This window comes from Apis florea, unplaced genomic scaffold (genome assembly GCF_048593485.1).
Source record: "Apis florea isolate Af1SG1 unplaced genomic scaffold, ASM4859348v1 contig_3496_pilon, whole genome shotgun sequence".
NCBI lineage: Eukaryota > Metazoa > Arthropoda > Insecta > Hymenoptera > Apidae > Apis > Apis florea.
Genome location: NW_028256773.1, coordinates 4,472,291 through 4,489,395, shown reverse-complemented (window position 1 = coordinate 4,489,395; position 17,105 = coordinate 4,472,291). Strand labels below are relative to the sequence as shown.

General features: G+C 27.9%; 1 protein-coding gene and 2 long non-coding RNA genes across 11 annotated transcripts in view; 1 reads left to right on the top strand and 2 right to left on the bottom strand.

Moving 5' to 3' along the window:
• The window catches only part of sona (sol narae metalloprotease), a 63,582-nt gene that overhangs the window by 23,287 nt on the left and 23,190 nt on the right, over nt 1–17,105 (top strand). Inside the window, exon 1 of one of the 9 annotated variants that reach the window (XM_086913692.1) lies at nt 1,312–1,659. The exons of 7 other annotated variants lie outside the window; for them this stretch is intronic. The gene's annotated coding sequence lies outside the window, so the exon portion shown is untranslated. Of the gene's footprint in view, nt 1–1,311; nt 1,660–17,105 lie in introns of those variants that run through there. One more of the 9 variants, XM_003690606.4, reaches the window with a different exon arrangement.
• On the bottom strand, nt 6,486–8,502 carry LOC147656784 (uncharacterized). Its single transcript, XR_015293888.1, has 2 exons — nt 8,329–8,502; nt 6,486–6,881 (listed from the first exon to the last, which is right to left on the bottom strand). It is a non-coding gene; the product is annotated as an uncharacterized LOC147656784 (long non-coding RNA).
• On the bottom strand, nt 10,479–11,765 carry LOC147656783 (uncharacterized). The gene is made up of 2 exons (XR_015293887.1): nt 11,625–11,765; nt 10,479–10,848 (listed from the first exon to the last, which is right to left on the bottom strand). It is a non-coding gene; the product is annotated as an uncharacterized LOC147656783 (long non-coding RNA).

The window sequence follows — 17,105 nt, the reverse complement described above, 5'->3', positions numbered from 1 at the left end:
TAAGTATTTTATTTAGTAAGTTATGTATATTTTTTATCTAAAGAAGAAGATATTACAGTAGATTTCACTTATCTGACTTAATCAAATTACTTTTACATTAGATTTGATGTTACAAAGTAAAAAAGCTAATATGTTCTACAAAATGCAAGAATTTAAAATTTTTGAGTAGAATTCTGTTATCTCAGAAAATTTCTTCAAAATTTGTCTAAATAAATAAATTTGATTTATAAATTTTTGACAAAGAATTATACAAAATAATTATCAAAAATTCATACTTAATATATTAAATTTTTATTTATGCATGTTAGAAAATATTTTACAATATTGTTATTTTTTGGTTATTCAAATAATGTTTAAACATATTATTTATAGATTTTTTATTTATATTGTTTCGTAATGCATAAAACTAACGTAATACTTTTTGCGAAAGTTTCATAAGCTAAAATGATGGACAAAACGGGCATGCATCCTCTGCACGATAAAAAGTCACGAAAAGATTACGAAATTTTTCACCGGTCTAGTTTCATGCCGATGCAAGAAATACTCTGACACCTTTTAAATTTCTGCTCCAGATACGGGTAACAACTCTTGCATAAGCTTTATCGGTACACGAATTACCATTGAAATCGTTGCAAGAAATATGCCGATCTTGTTCCTTCGTGAACAACGATTTCCGTTCTTTACATAAACAACAAGATTTATTAATGCTTTGCAAATCGAAAATATTTAATCGTTGTTTTCTTGAATTTATGAAGCGAGATGTTTTTTCATTTTTTTTTCTTAAAAAGAATTAAAAAAAAAAAGAATTAATATCCTTTTAAATTAATATTTAATCGTGTGACATTAATGTAATTATTTAATTTTATTTACATTCATAAAAACATATATAATATTGCTATCATTTAAAATATTTTATTCACATAACGCACAAAACGCATAACTCATGTGGAAAATTTACTTTAGAAAAAAATGAAATGTTAAACACATCTTTTTTAATGAACATAACCTGTACACATTTAAATATGTTAAAAAAATTGATTTTATAATTTAATTATCTTTATTATATATATTTCAAAATAATTTGAACTTTGTTGTACATTCAAGGTAATTTATTATAGAGTTTCACGAGACAGATTTCATGATAAAGAAAAGAAATCAAATTCCGGCTCGATATGTATACAAATGTGTCGCAGATATTGAACAACGCGCAGTAATCGATGTATCGATACGTTCGTTCAATGGTAGCCATGATACCACGATCGATATTGTCATGCGCAACTGCGATATATCTTTGGTACTATCGCAAGAAATGGCGCACTTATTAATACGATATCGAATCGCGGAAGTCGTAAATGTGTTGTCGCAAGAACTAGTGAGCAGATCGTGGCACGCAGTCTAGAAATTTACACCGAATTATATATATGTACAAACGATACAGATCGGATTGTGGCCACCACTTCTTTTCTCTATATGCGTGAGAACGTTATATGCCGGCTTGGTCGCTCTCCTTTATTCTAAGAATGCGCGAAAAACCGTAATTGTGTGTCGCGATTTACGAGTGAGTGAAATATGAATTGGTCCCCACGAAAGTGTCGCCATATTTCGCAGCTCTTGCTGCTTTCCATTGTGTTCTTCCTCGTGTTTTTGATGCAGCCGAAAGTAAGTTTTAATTTTGACATTTTTGATATTTATTAATTCTTAAGCATTCTGCATTATAAGTCATTGAGGTTAGATTTTTATATTCTGATAAAATAGTTTTATTTCTGAAGCAAATAATTGATAGATTATTAATAAATGTATTATTAATTTTAAAGTATTATGATACATAATATAGTTTACATATATATATATATATATTACTTTATATTTATACTGATAGAATGAAAATATTTTTCTTGAATTTTTTATAAATTATATTGTAATAAAATTTACAATGATCATAACCTAAAATATAGATATAAAAATTTTTAAAGATTTATATGTTAGATTAATTAACAACATAATTATTAATCGTATATAAATTCTTTCAAAAGATTACCAAAACAATGTCATGTAAAAAAAAATATTAAAAACCATTCTTTTAATTTTTACATGTTATCCTTGAACAGATATAAATTTCTTTTCACTTATCTCAATGACTCACTTCTTTCGAAAAAACGATCATCTTTTAAAATTGGCTATCGAAACGATCCGCCCCGGGTGTATATATATTGCAAAAGAGAAAAAGAAAAAATAGCAAAAGACAAACAATATCATTGAAATGAACATTCAATATCGCGAATATATCGATTTCCATAATCCTTTGACTTTCCATATTTATGAAAGCATGTAGATGAAGAAGTTGAATATTATTTATACCAGTTCGACTGCTGTGTCTCCCGCTTATATACGTATCCAGTATTTCATTAGTAACATCAGTCAGGCTCGATCCTTGATATTTTACATATTTTTTTTTATATGGAGCGTTTTTCGGCTCGCGTGGCCGCGTGCGCACATTGTCACCGTTATTTTTAACTGGTAGACAGGTCGATTGCAGTCTAACTGGAATTATCAGGAGTACAATGTTTCACAATGAGTATTGTTCCGTTCGAAACACTGTAATAGAAGCTTGAAGATATTGCATATGTAATATTAACGGGGAACGTCAACTAACCGTACATAACCTATATCGCGCGTATATACATATCGAATTTTTTGTAAATATTCTCGATATATTTTTGATTAATTATAATATAATATATAACATAAAAATAAGATATAACAAAAATAAATGAATTTTGCCAAAATATACAATTTAATGGAAATAAATAATTTTATTCTAACTTTTTATATAATCAATAGAGAAGTTAATTATACGAGTGAATCGTATATACTGAAACATAATAGGAAGGTTAAATTAATTATTAAAAGTAAATTAAAATTTGAATACTTCATAAAGTTTTATTACGATGAAATTCACATATACTATTCTAATATTTTTTATCATTATTTAAATTTATAAACTACTATTAGATGCCGCGATATATTTACGCGACAAGTTACATAAAACGAATCGACAATTCTAAAAGCAAAATGAAAAGGAGGCAAATACGAGAAGAATTTGCAAAATCAAAGGAAAGATTTATTAATCATTCTTCGAGTGACATTGATTCGTGGCAGACAGTCTGGAGCCATTCGTATCTTCGAACGTGATAAATAATTATCTTCTCTCCTGTCGATTTTTGATCATTATCAATCATAGCTGTTAGTCGACACTTGTAACATGTTTGTTTTTGTTATTCGAAGGATGAGTCGCGTATATAAACTCGCGAACATATTATAATAAGAGTGAGTTTAATAACCTCGGGCGTCGTTGCTTTCTCTGGCTGTTCTCGTAGCTCTCGTGGGATCGTTAATTTGTCTCGGTGGTGGCATTTTAATTACGTACCGGGAAAGGTACGTGAGTAATAATAGTATTTGCCGTGTGATACATGTTTGGACGGGAATAAAGTATGATTTTGAGATTGAATTTATTTGTATAATTTTGAACCATTGTCTTATGAAATATTTAAAGAAAATTAAATTATATATTAGGAAGTATATGAGACAGTGAATCATTTCGAATTTAATTAAGTTGTAGTGATATTGTTTTATTGATGTACGACTATTTGTTGTAGTAAAGAGATTGTTATTAAAATAAAAAGTATATAAACAGGTATCGGAGATATAATTGTTTATTCAATGAGATGAATGTATACTTGTGTTGATATAAAATAATCTTTAGAAAGTTTCAATGCGCGTAGATAATTGAAAAAAGAATTATAGGTTAATTTCAATATTTTCAATTCGAAATATGACGAAAAAAATTTAACGAAATATTTCTACTTTCTTTTTTATTCAATAATATATAAAATAATTAAAGTATTAATCGATATTACATTCAAAGTGTAAATTTTTAATAATAAAAATTAGTATATAAATTGAAACTCGATTAAAAAAAAAATAATAAACTGAAAAATATAAACCTTTAAACTATATTATAATATATAAAAATTTTTATTCGTACTACACGTTTCGTTATCTTCAACGCACACTAGGATATCTAAAAGTGTAATTAATATACCGATGTCAACCACTTTTTTTTTTTTTTTTTTTTTTTTTTTTTGGAACAAAAAAGATATTTCGCCTATCGGTATGTTCGCCTATTGAGGTTACAACACTTCCAACTGAATACATTTGCTAGGGAACACCTGTTTCGATCGAATGTTTCCTCCTCTTCTTCGTTTTTTTAGATGCGCATTACAAGTTGTATAGCATTAAATTTCGATATTAATCAAGAATAGTCAGAGATAGGCGAAAAATTAAATGTGAAAATTATTATATGCACAATTGCAATATTTAAAATTAGAAAAATGATTAGAATGAAAACTGGCTGGGTAAATTGTAAAATAAAAGTCACGTGATTTCTCATCACGTGGTCAACTCTTAGTTATCCTTAACATGGGCAACATAGCAGAAGCAAAGATAATTGGCAGCGATTTTCTTTCTTCGCGATAACAAAGACTTGGCCACGCGACTTTTGATCATCGATTAACAAAATTAACTTGAAAATTGACGTACAATCGTCAATTGTTTTCATTCTGATTCATTTCCGTTTTTATCACGCTGAAAGTGATAAAAAATGAGCAAGATGAATGGTCGCTGCTAACTCTTGTTTTCTTTGAAGAAAGAAAATTTGAGAAATTTTTCTTTGAGAATTTTCACATCGATTCATCTGTATTATTTATGACGATTTGGTGGCCAATTCTGAATTTGCCAATTATTTTTAACTACGGAAAGATTATGATTTTTCAATCAAAATTTTAACGGTGATAAGTTTCTTAAATTGAAACTGCCGTATTTAGAATTGTAAATATAAAAATATGAATTTAAATAAACGATAATATGATGAAGAACGATGGTTTACGATATTGCTATTGAAAAAAAAAAAAAAAAAAAAAAAAAAAAAATCTAATCAACAAGTTTCTCTCGTCGAGGATATTCGTAAAAATCGAGGAAGACGCGGTTATTCAATTTTAATGCAAGCAATTTGTTTAAAAAAAAAAATATTCTTTTTGTTTTGAAAAGAAATCTCATAAAATTATCGATAAAATCTTCTTCGTATCGCGAAATAATCCAATTTTAATAAAACTTAATTTTTCTTAATTTATCGATGATTTTTTTTTTTTTCTTAAGTCTTTTTCCTCGCGAAAATATGTGCAAATATTGGACAAAAAATTATCGATTTCGAAGAAAGAGGATTTTTCCATTCAAATACTTTAGTACTTGATAAACACTTCGAAAGTAAAAACGTTTACAAATACGATATTGTAAAAATTCGTTTCATTGTTTGGATTGATGTACAATCGATCTTGAAAAAAAAAAAAAAAAAAAAACGACCCTGACATTTATTAAAATGTACAAGTACAACCATCATGTATCGAACATATAATATAACGATTACACACATCATTTAATACCGTGATTTATTTGCACGAATTACACGGTTACCAATTATCATAAATAATCATATGAAACTGTAGAGAGTAGAGATGAGGGAATGAAAAAAAAAAAAATTAAATTAAAAGAGATATCCCTCCATTACAGATAGCTGTATACGATATCAGAAAACTGAGTGAGGATATATTTTTAGATTATGACAAAGAGGACGAATAATATCGAAAATCAAAAATCACTAGGAAATTTATATCATACTCGTAGATAAAAATCTTCGTCGATTTATCTCTTGTTATTACATCCAAAGATAGTAGTAATATCCGGGTGTGTTGTCGGATTAATACGTTACGCGTGATGAATCATATGCGAAACGTTGGGAACGACATACGTACAAGTGATAACTGTAAATTCTAAAAAGAAGAAGAAGAAAAAAAAAAGAATTAAAAAAATAAAAAGAAAAATAAAAAGGAAGAAAAAAAAACTATACGCACGTAAAAAATATACATAGAGAAATTTGTGAATAATTTAGATGGCATATAATGTATGCAAAATTCTTAATCCGAATGCGAAATAAGCGTGAGTCAACCAATATATGATAGGGACAATATAAATCTATCTTACCATGCGTTCAAGTCACTTTCGTCGCGATAATACGATGCCGCGCTTTCATTCATGTCTCTTTTCTATATCACAGCGGAAGCGCAACCTGATAAATTTAAAGATTTATGCAACAACGAAATTTTTAAATTCTCGTTTCATCTGTTTCATGTGTTGTTATACATTTTTTTTTTTTATTTTTCGTATCGAATGAGCCGAAACCAATTGTAATTTTCACTTGTACAAGTGTAAATAGTAAAAAAAAAAAAAAAAGTATTTAACGAGAATAAACGAAAAAATTAATTATATTCCAGAATATTATGTTTTTGGCATAAATTTATAAATTCTTCTTAATTTAAAACACTAGTTAAATTCTTTTTTTTTTTTTTTTTTGAAATATTTATTAGGCAATATATTATTAGGTGTATTTATTAAAAAGCGCAAAAATTTTTTTATGGAAAAAAAGCATGCGAGCCTTAAAATTTAACAAATGTTGATCCATATTTTGAAACGATTCGCGTATTACGATTCAGTTATTGTCGCTACAACGTGACGATGACGATTAAATCTTTTTAAGGAAATTCGATAAAAAAACTTCCACCCCATTCGAAGGGATAATCAGATTTTTCTTCTAAGCGTCGATTTTAATTAACGCGGTGACATTTAAAAAGTATACATCACACTGTTCACGAGGTTCCCTTATAAATTAACGCCGAATGTCTTTCCTCTTTTATACCCGAGATAATGAACGACCGCTTCCAGATTCCAATAAAAATGATTTCCGGACTCCTTGAGGCATGGCCGACGATCTGGAAAAATGTACCAAGGTAATGAAATTCTCGTGATCACGCTCCCCACTCACTGTGTCCGTGTGTACGATGATTTACGCGCAGCTATAATTTCCTACGTGTCCCTGAGACGAAATAAAGACTAGGGACATCCATGATTGGACGGCGATCGATATTTAAAAATAATGGAATGAGATTCAATTTTTTTTCAATATGTAACATTTATAGGATCTATCTCGCGTGTGTTTGTGATTAGAAACCTCGAGATATCAATTAATTATAATTGAGTCCCGTATATAAATAATAATTTAATAAGCGAATTGTTATTCAACAATGTTTCCGCGCTGTCAACGCGGTTGAAAGAAAATTGGTTTAATTAAGTACTTGGAATAGATCTTGTGTAATTTTAATTGTTTCATTAGCGATTGTAATTGTTTTTTTGCGTGTTTTTTTATTGTTGGAATTTGGTTTAAAAATTCATATTATTAATGGTGTATTAATAATATTAATAATATTAATAATAGTAAAATCGATTCGAAAAATGCTCGTTTTGCCGTAAGTCACGATCAAGGTTATTATACGCCTCATTATTAATATTTAAACATCATAAACGTCAATGAGATAAGCGGGAAAAAGATATTGTATGAAAAAAAAAAAAAAAAAAAAAAGAATTATCAAAAACAAGACATCTTAAATTTTACATTTTCAATTCAATTTATATTATGAATAATAAATTCGTACATTTAATGTCTTCGTGACAAATACATAGATCGATTCCTTCATCCTCTTTCGAAACGACTAAATGCATTCAACGTTGTAGTAAAGGTGTTATATACCGAAAAAATATCGAACTTATTTTCTCATGAGATTAAATTGCAAGTAAAATAATTTATATAAAATTGTAGAACTTATTTGAAAATTTCATCTTAATTACCGAGAAAGAATTTCCCTTCGACTTGAATTCAATGAAGCGAATAATTTCATGCTGAAACATATATATATATCATAAATTTCTTTAAATGCTTGAGCTCTCATTTCTTCTTTGTCTTTAACCAGCTATCATTCTTTAATGATGACCTTAACCGTCACAATAATGCTTGCTTTATCACAGTCTGGGCCAAAAATAAGGGATCGGTGTCAAATTTCGTTCAGCAATTTATCTTGATTATAGTTCACACTTAAAGTTAAAGTTTGAGTTTAAAGTTTCCTTTATTGTCTTATATTTTTTCAAAAATTTGTAAGGATAACATTTAACACTGATAAAATATTTAAGCAAATATTTGATTAATATTTATAACGAATTTATAAAAATATATCAGCTAAATATGGGATAGCAAGAATCGTACAAATAACGATATATTGTAGCGATAAATGCTAAAAGAAACGTTAGAGTAAATATTTGCGAGCTGTGAGAGGTTATGATGAATAATTGTTGTGAACGAAAGTAAAGTGATCACACTTGACGTACCGCAAACAAGGAGATATATTGGTCGTGTCCTCGAAGGATGACCATGGGTTTGGAATGACTACTCGTGACCGCGTACCGACTGACATATGAGAGAGAAAGTCGAGTACATTAACACCGAATGAACCGTATCACTTTGTTCGCGCTAGCTGCCCACGAGGCACGCCAAATAGGAACAGAATTAATGACCGGTAGATGGCGTTTTTCGCCTCCTTGTCTCACAGACAAGATTGAACGTTTATTGGAAAACAAAATGGTGGTGCAATTCAAGATTATGACGGTGTATTTGTTAATGCAAGATAAAATGAAGAATTAAGTTGTGGTTTTTCATCTTAATTACACACGAAGTATTTATGTTTAATTAATTAAAATTATTTGATAAAAGATAAAAACGTATACGAACCGAGAAATAAAGGTATATGGAAAAATATGGAATCTTGAGAATGATATGAAAGAAATATTGATTTTGATTTTAATTATTATTAACTGTTTGATATAATAGGAAAAGAAATATTTTTAATCAATGAATTTCGTAATAATTTATTTATTACGAAGTAAAATTGAGGAGCATGTATCAATTAACGGTAAAACATCGTGAAATCATATATGATGTAACAAGATTCTATGATGTCTAAATCTAGATGTAAATCTTGAGACAAAATTCTAAATGGCTGGCTCAAAATTAATCGATAAACGAAAATTTCACGACACTGAGCGGTATCATTTCTCAGAAGGTAAATTACAATTGCAGAAAAATTAATATTCAGGAAAAATGTAGAAAATGATAGGTTATATTATATAAGCTGTCAAATTTGAAAGCAAGTCTGAAAGTCAAAAAGGGATAAATTTTTTAAGAACAAATACAATAAAAAAAATTTACAATTCATGGCTCATTATTCTCCAGCATTATTTTTTTTTTTTTTTATTTGGAAATTATGTTAAATGTGCAATACCAATTAAAACCAGTTTTTATTTCTATCTTAAAGGACACCTTTTGTACAAAGATATAGAAATTTCAGAATGATATTTCCGTGTTTCAATTTTCTGAGTAACAAATTAATTCGAATCTTCTCTTATCCATCGAGCAAGAAATAATTCCAATTTAAGAATAATGCGCTCCTTTCAAGGTTGATGATAATTAATTTTTTGTTTTTCGATCGATTACCATCGGTTTCACATCGTTCTCCACAATAAAGAAGCTATATATCTCGTTTTACAAACGTGCAGATGTATTTTAAAAGAATACACGGCTAAATCAAGGACGATTAATTAATCTCGATAAATCGAGATAAAAGCTCAGTCGAGATTAATTTTATTGTTTCAGAAACTTGCTACTATGTATATATTTTATAGATTATAGATTTTACTTTATTAAATTAAATCTTGAATAGTTGTTCGTTGTAATTGATATTAATTCTGATTCTTCGTATGAAAATAATTGAAAAATATAAAATAACATTTCTTCATTTGAAGATTCTTTTTCGAGAAAATTGAATTTCAAAATTCGTGCATAATTCAATGCCCGTACATTTATTGAATTTTCTTAAAAAACGAGACTCGACTACAAAAAAAATTTTATTCTATATTTTCGACTTAATTTCGTGCGATAAATCATCTCTATTTTCAATTATATTTTTCATCGAATTACTTTTGTAATATTCCTTTTTAATGTTGTTTTATTAAAAAAATTTTTTTAGCAAATATTCAATTATTATTATTATTATTATCAATTAATTAACACAAAGGAGTTAACGCAGAATTGAGAAATTTTCTGCGAGATATCATTAATTGAACGTACAGAGTTTCAATAATTTAGCAATAATTAGAATTCAGTATAAAGGAGTGAAATATCATAGAAAAAAATATATAGACTTTTTCTTCGTATGAGAAACCATTGCCCTCAACCATTAATATGAGAATTCTGAAGATCGAGTAAATTACGATGATAAATATATAAAGATAATTCATCTGCAATAAATATTCTTATAGCGAAGGTAACAATGATTGATGATTTTCTGTGATCTAATTTAAATTGAATTTACGTTAAAATTTAGTTTTGTATATAACTTTGTATCAATAATCAAATATGTTATTGAATACAATAATTTAATTTTTTGATAAATTAACATAAAAACACCGGATAAGATAATTAATTAATTAGTAATAATAATATTTATTTACAGTATTTATGATATTTATACAATAGAAGAAGTATAAAAAGAAAATTACAAGTATAAGCGATACGTATATAAGTGACAAATCAAATTACAACATTCGTTTAATTGGATAACCGCAGAAAATCCGGAAACGATGGCTAATAAATATAATTTCTTATATGAAAAAAAAAAAATAATAATACAAGACCTGTCCATGAAATAAACAACTTAATTGCAACACGCTCTAAGATTAAGAGAGCTTGTGGTCATACTCTGTGATCTCTCTTGCCAGTTGATTCGTCTCGACCAGTCTTCTAACCGGAAGAAACGGCTTCTCGTTACTTCCTCCTAGATACGAGCAATCAAACTGTAAAGAAAGTGATCGGGCAATCTTAAGTTCAAGCAATTGATTTTTGTATATTTATATAAACTACGAATCTATTAATATTACAAATGAAATCTTTAATTTTATAATATTATATATTTATAACATTATTTTTCTATAGATATATATTTTTATCATTTGACGATATTTAAATAAGTATTGAAAGGAAAAATTTTGTAAATTATATAAAAGAAATTTATTTTGCATGGATTAGCCGTATTACGATTGCTGAATATATATTGGTTAATTTGACTTAAAATTATAAGGCACATTTATAACCTACAAATTCTGACTTGTCAATTCATTACTAGATTATCATATTTGGCTTAAAAGTGACGTTTATAACCTATAATCTACAACTCGTGGATTAATCATTATTTTTAGATGATAAAATTATTCGCGAGACAATATCATCAACAAATTTAAAAATTTACTTCGATATCAATAACACAATTACAATGGTCAGTCTTAACCTAACACCATAATTTAAAATTCCAAGTTCCGCGTTCACAATTCTTCGACTATCACATTCAAGTAAAAGTAACGAAATTTCTCGTGCGCACACACTATCACGTTTCCCGCCACAATTTCACACAAACATTCTTTCCAAGCTCCTAAACACCTATAAACCGAACGAGCAACACATGGTGAATCACTTTTAAAGTTTCGCCTGGTGACGTCGCAACAACTTTCCATCGCTTCCTGCTATTCAGGCATATTTGAGATGAGAAGAAAGTAAAACGATTCTTAATACGTACCGTAATAATATTTATTCCATTTGCCAATCTATCTTGATACATGTGTAACTCCACAAGATATTATTTTTTTCGCAATCGTTTCTTCGATCGTTCTCTCGACCGTTTTAACCTGACGTGATAAAACTAGCTGCCCTTTACTGCCGTTCGTCTCTGTAACTTCTTAAAAACGCTACTAGGTGGCATTTATATACATTGCAATTAATGTTACGATGGTCTACGTTGAACCAGAAACTACGACGAACGACGTGTTATTTACGTTAATAAAATTGCATAATGAAATAAATCACGATAGTAAATAAAGTGATGAAATTAAGATTTAATAAAAATATGAATTGATTGCTATTTGAATAATGTATATACAGTATAGTTGTGTTTGTATTAAAAAATTATTTTCGTACAGAATCGTGGCATAATTTAATCAAAAGTAACAAAGATGATACAACATTTTTGTGTATAAACGTTTCTCATTGTTTCAATGTTTCAGTTTCGATTTTGTATAGATCAAATTTTTTAGATAATGTAATGTTTTACTCAGTTTTGATTTACTTTTTATTGTGTTCATATTAATAGTGAAAAATTATCGTCTCCCTTCATTTTATCGCATTATTTGATAAATGAAAATCATTCGTTTATCAAATTATATTAATTTTTCTTAATTTTTCTTAATAGAGTTTATTTTTGAAATTTATTCTCAATTTATATCTTCGACTGACACGGCTAACTATAAGATCGGCTTGACAATGGCCATTCTTCTTTTCTGATGAATGAATACGTATTTTTAATTAACCGTCTGCGAGACAAGCAAAAAATTCATTTCGCAATAATTTGCGAATCTTTTATTTCGGTGAATGTACACGGTTTCCAGGAATCAATAACTAAAGTTTGGTAAAATCAACATAACTGGATCTGACCAGGCCCAACGATTCTCATATTTCATGCATTCCTCCTAAATTTACAACGTTTATTAGCCATTCTAAAAAAATTGTCTTTTATGGTAACGATACTTTTTTAATATTTTGTTATTGCTAATTATTGAATTTTGCAAATTTATAAAAGTAAATTAAAAAAATAAAAAGCGAAGTAAAATATTTCTCCTTTGAAATATTAAAATGAAGTATTTTATTTTTTATTTCTTTTTTATAATTTTTTTTTTTATCGAATAATAATTTTATTTAAATTATTCCCGTAGATTTTTATTAAAAAAAAATCTTTTAATTATATTCTCTCAAAAATTTTAATACAAATTTAATATAAATTTTTAAAAATTGGCAAAAGATTTTAACAATTGATAAGATTATTTTCCACAAACAAGGTGAATGATAAATCGTCCTTCTTCGAAAATGAGAATTTATGTTAATGATGACACACATTACTGGTCTACAACATAGTTGAAGGGAAAAGTGGTAGATAATTGCCTGTTTCGCAAATTAACCTTTTATTTCTTTTCACAGACAAACAGAGATCGGGGATGTGCTCTTTTAACCCAAAGTTAGCCCACGATGAGCTCGAAATATTAGCCTAATTACCCTTTCACTAGCACCAAGCTCTCTAAATCTTTGTCGATGAGAGAACCTGATCTTTTTTTTTTAACAAAAAAAAAAAAAAAAAAAAAGAAAAGGAAAAAATGGTCATTGTGGAGTGTTTCATTCAAGTTTCATTTCAAGTTCTCGAAAAATTGCGTCAGAATCCATTCAATAACAAGGAATCTTGAAGAAGACTCTTCCACAACACATAAAAACTATTTTCTATTTTATTTGTATGAAACAAAAAATGGAAATCTTCTCGTTGACATCTACGAATGACAAAGAATTGAATTTCGTTTTGTTTATTTTTTTTTCCTCTTTTTCTTTTTTATCTTCGTTTTTTTTTTTTTTTTTCAAAGAGATTTCAATTTCAAAAAGAAGAATGGAATATGATGCAATATTAAACGTGATATTTACATGATATTAAACGTAATAGCGATAATAAATATTATGAATGGTTTATGAACGATCACAGGAATTAAAAGAGATTTTTGTCATCTGAACTTTTACATGTGATATCATATCGATTGATCTTCATCAGTAGATAATGTCTGACAGGATTTTATTATACGCTTAAAAAACATAGATTTCATAATAAATCATTGTATTCAAAGTGAAATATTTGCATTGAAAACTTGTGCATTAAAAATTTCTTACAAGTTTAAATTAGGTTAAGCAGAATCCTTTGCAATTTCTTAGGATGTCTAGAATTCCCTAGACTGTCCTAGAAGGTTAATTTAAATTTCACCAAAGATTCTTGTTTACTGGAATTGGAATGAAAATATTGAAAAAAAAATAAATATCAATGTCTGTTAAAAAATGTTAATAAACGTAATAGGTCACATCTTGATTTTTGTATAACTTAATCATGTAATATATTCAGAAATTAATTAACGTCTCGTGTATCATCTTTATAATTCTTTTTGTACTATACATAGTAAAAGTTGGTTGAATGAAGAGATCAAGTTGAAAAGAACATCTTCCCACGATCGACGAGAATAATCAATCACTCCCAACTGATAATGATAAAAATCAACAATTAATTTTTTAATAATTAAAATCGTACCGATTTAAATCGCCTTGAAAAAATTTTTCACCGCGTATTTTTTATTCTCTCATTTTGCATTCAGCAGAAAATCGATAATGTAACTTTCAATTTGTTGTTTTTAAATTGAAAATATTTAAAAAAAAAAAAGTTTTAAAAACTATAAAAAAGAAAAAATAGAAAAAAATTATTTATCATTAAGATTATGTTAATATTCCTTTCATATTCAATTTTCGCGTTAATTGAAGTAACAATAGAAGTAACAGTGAATACATAGTATCACTAGGAGAATCGTGCAATAATCTTGATCAACGTCGACCATGTGAATGACTTTCGATCCTGAACAGTAAACCGCAGAATTGAATACGAGTAATGATGAATTTCTCAATGAAATTTTATATAAAAATTTGAAATTACCAACATTATTTACATACATATATACATTTGTTTCATTTATCTCGATTAATTAAGTTTAATTGGATTTTTCTTTTATTTAGATACACACACTTATTATCTAAATTAATTAAAACAAACATTTTTAAAACTTTTTTATATGCACATTTTTCTTAACAAATCAAATTATCAAAAATTAAATTTTTTACTTTTATATCATAAAGAATATCAAAAGTAAAGTATTTAGGGTCCCCTAGATTCTTCTAGAATTCCCCAGAGTCCAATAATTAATGCTATATATTTTTCGATATTCGTTGCGTGTTCAAAATTTCATCAAGATTTGTCAAAAATGGAGAAATGGTTTGATTTGGAAACCATTGAAACGACCGAAACAGGGATATAATTGAACTTTTCTACGTGAACAATTAAAAGTACCGAGAATTCCGATAAAATCTCGGGAGTACACATTTTTCCCAAGTCAAAAAGTTTACAAGAGATACAAGTGAAAGTGTTGCTATTATTACTGCTCATGATTACAAGGAAAAGCACCATTTAATTTGCAGGCTACCGAGGATGAAAGCGTTTCGATGTCGCATGATCGTTTTCAGCGAAAACCAGTTTGCATATTCTCGATATCGATCATCAGTGACATTAATTTCAGTGGATCGCTCCTTTTTTCCGTTTTGCTCCGTCCTTGATCACTTCCATCTATTCAGATTCGTGAACCGGATCGTCAATGACCCGATCGGGCCGTTATTTATATGAAAATGAGAATTTCGTCGACAAATAGGTGAAATTCATGGGAAGTGACAAAAATAAAGCTGCCATTGTTCCAATAGGAAATATCGTTTCTATACATATACTCTTAGATGTTCGACCTTCACAAAAGCGTAACGTATATATCGATCGTGCGAAAGTTTTTATTCTACGGTGGTGAAACATTGGATCACATAATTATGGAATTGAATATAACGTTTTATCAGGGAGGAAAATTAGTTTCTTAATTATTATATTATAATTGCTGTTTGTTTTTTGTACTTGAATTTTATGTGCGCATTTTTTGTTGTCTTCCATTCTTACATTTTTCTATTTTTTACTTTCATTTAATTGTTCGTAACAATATTCCAATACATACAAACATACAAATTGAACACTTTCAAATTCCCTAATACTCGAAACAGGTTTCTAGTATCACGTCTAGAGCTAAATAATAGGTTGCAGTGTGTAATAGAACAGGATTTATCTAGAATTCAGAAAAGAAATACAAACTGCAATTTTTCCCAACTCACGACTATGTAAAATATCGATCTACGTGTGCCAAAGTACATAATGCACGATTATATCTCCAGAAAAGATCGTAGATCGCGGCTCGAAGTCATTGTGACTAACACGACACTGCTCCCTGCCTATTACGTAATATTCGTAAGAGTAAAACTTAAGAACAAATAGAAAGCTGTCTATTGGCTAAATGTTTTATCATTTTTTCATTATCATTCTTAATTTTAAAACTGAAAATTTAGCGGGAAAAACAATGTATAACACGTATATATTTTTCGATGTATAGAATATTTGTAATATTAATTATATATGGAATAGTCGAGTAGAAGAAATTAGCCGAGCTCACCCGAATTTTTCCGATCTGTCCCGAACCCGCAACACTTCGAGATCTCGTAACATCTAATAGCATTGCAAATAAGAAAAGGAATCTTTCTCATGAATTTTATTCACACTCGCTATTTTTTACTTTCATCTTCGATATATTCAAGAAATGAATGGACGAAAGAAAGAAAATAGTTAGTAATTTCTAAATTGGCACCTAAGTTAATAATAGACGTATAACGAGTACTAACAACGTGGAATGGAATATTGTATTTCGAGCATTAAAAACGCTGCAAACTTTTCGAATAACCTAATATACGGAATTGTATATATGGAACGTTAAAAGAGTTTCGACTATATTTATCGCTCTATGACTGTGTTCCATTGAATGTAAATGAAGTTTCCGGTTATTACGATAACCAGACTGGTCGAAAGAGGGTAATTCTTTTTTTTTTTGTTTTTTTTTTTTGTTAATATTTCACTATTAAATTTTTCATTCCGAATGTAACATATAAATTTGTTATTTCATCATAGAATTTCAATATACAAATATATATATATATTTTCACTAATAAAAGTTCGATTTTGTTTAATTTGAATTATTTTATGTTATTAAAAGCATTTTTATTGCTCTGTAAAATATAATTGAAATTTCAATTAAACTTAACTTAGGCTTCTTTGTTATTCAATTACTTAACATTATCTATATTAAATTAATTGTAGAAACATTTTATATATTTTATTATTATAATGAAACTTCTGTTATCACTAATCATTAATTTAATGATAAACAATATACATTTTTAATTCAAGATTGATTGTTTAAAATATTTGGATCTTTTGAATTTTAATTTAAAATTTAAAATTTCAATGATTAGATACATTAAATCTCGTGAAAAAATCTATTTGAACAATGAAACA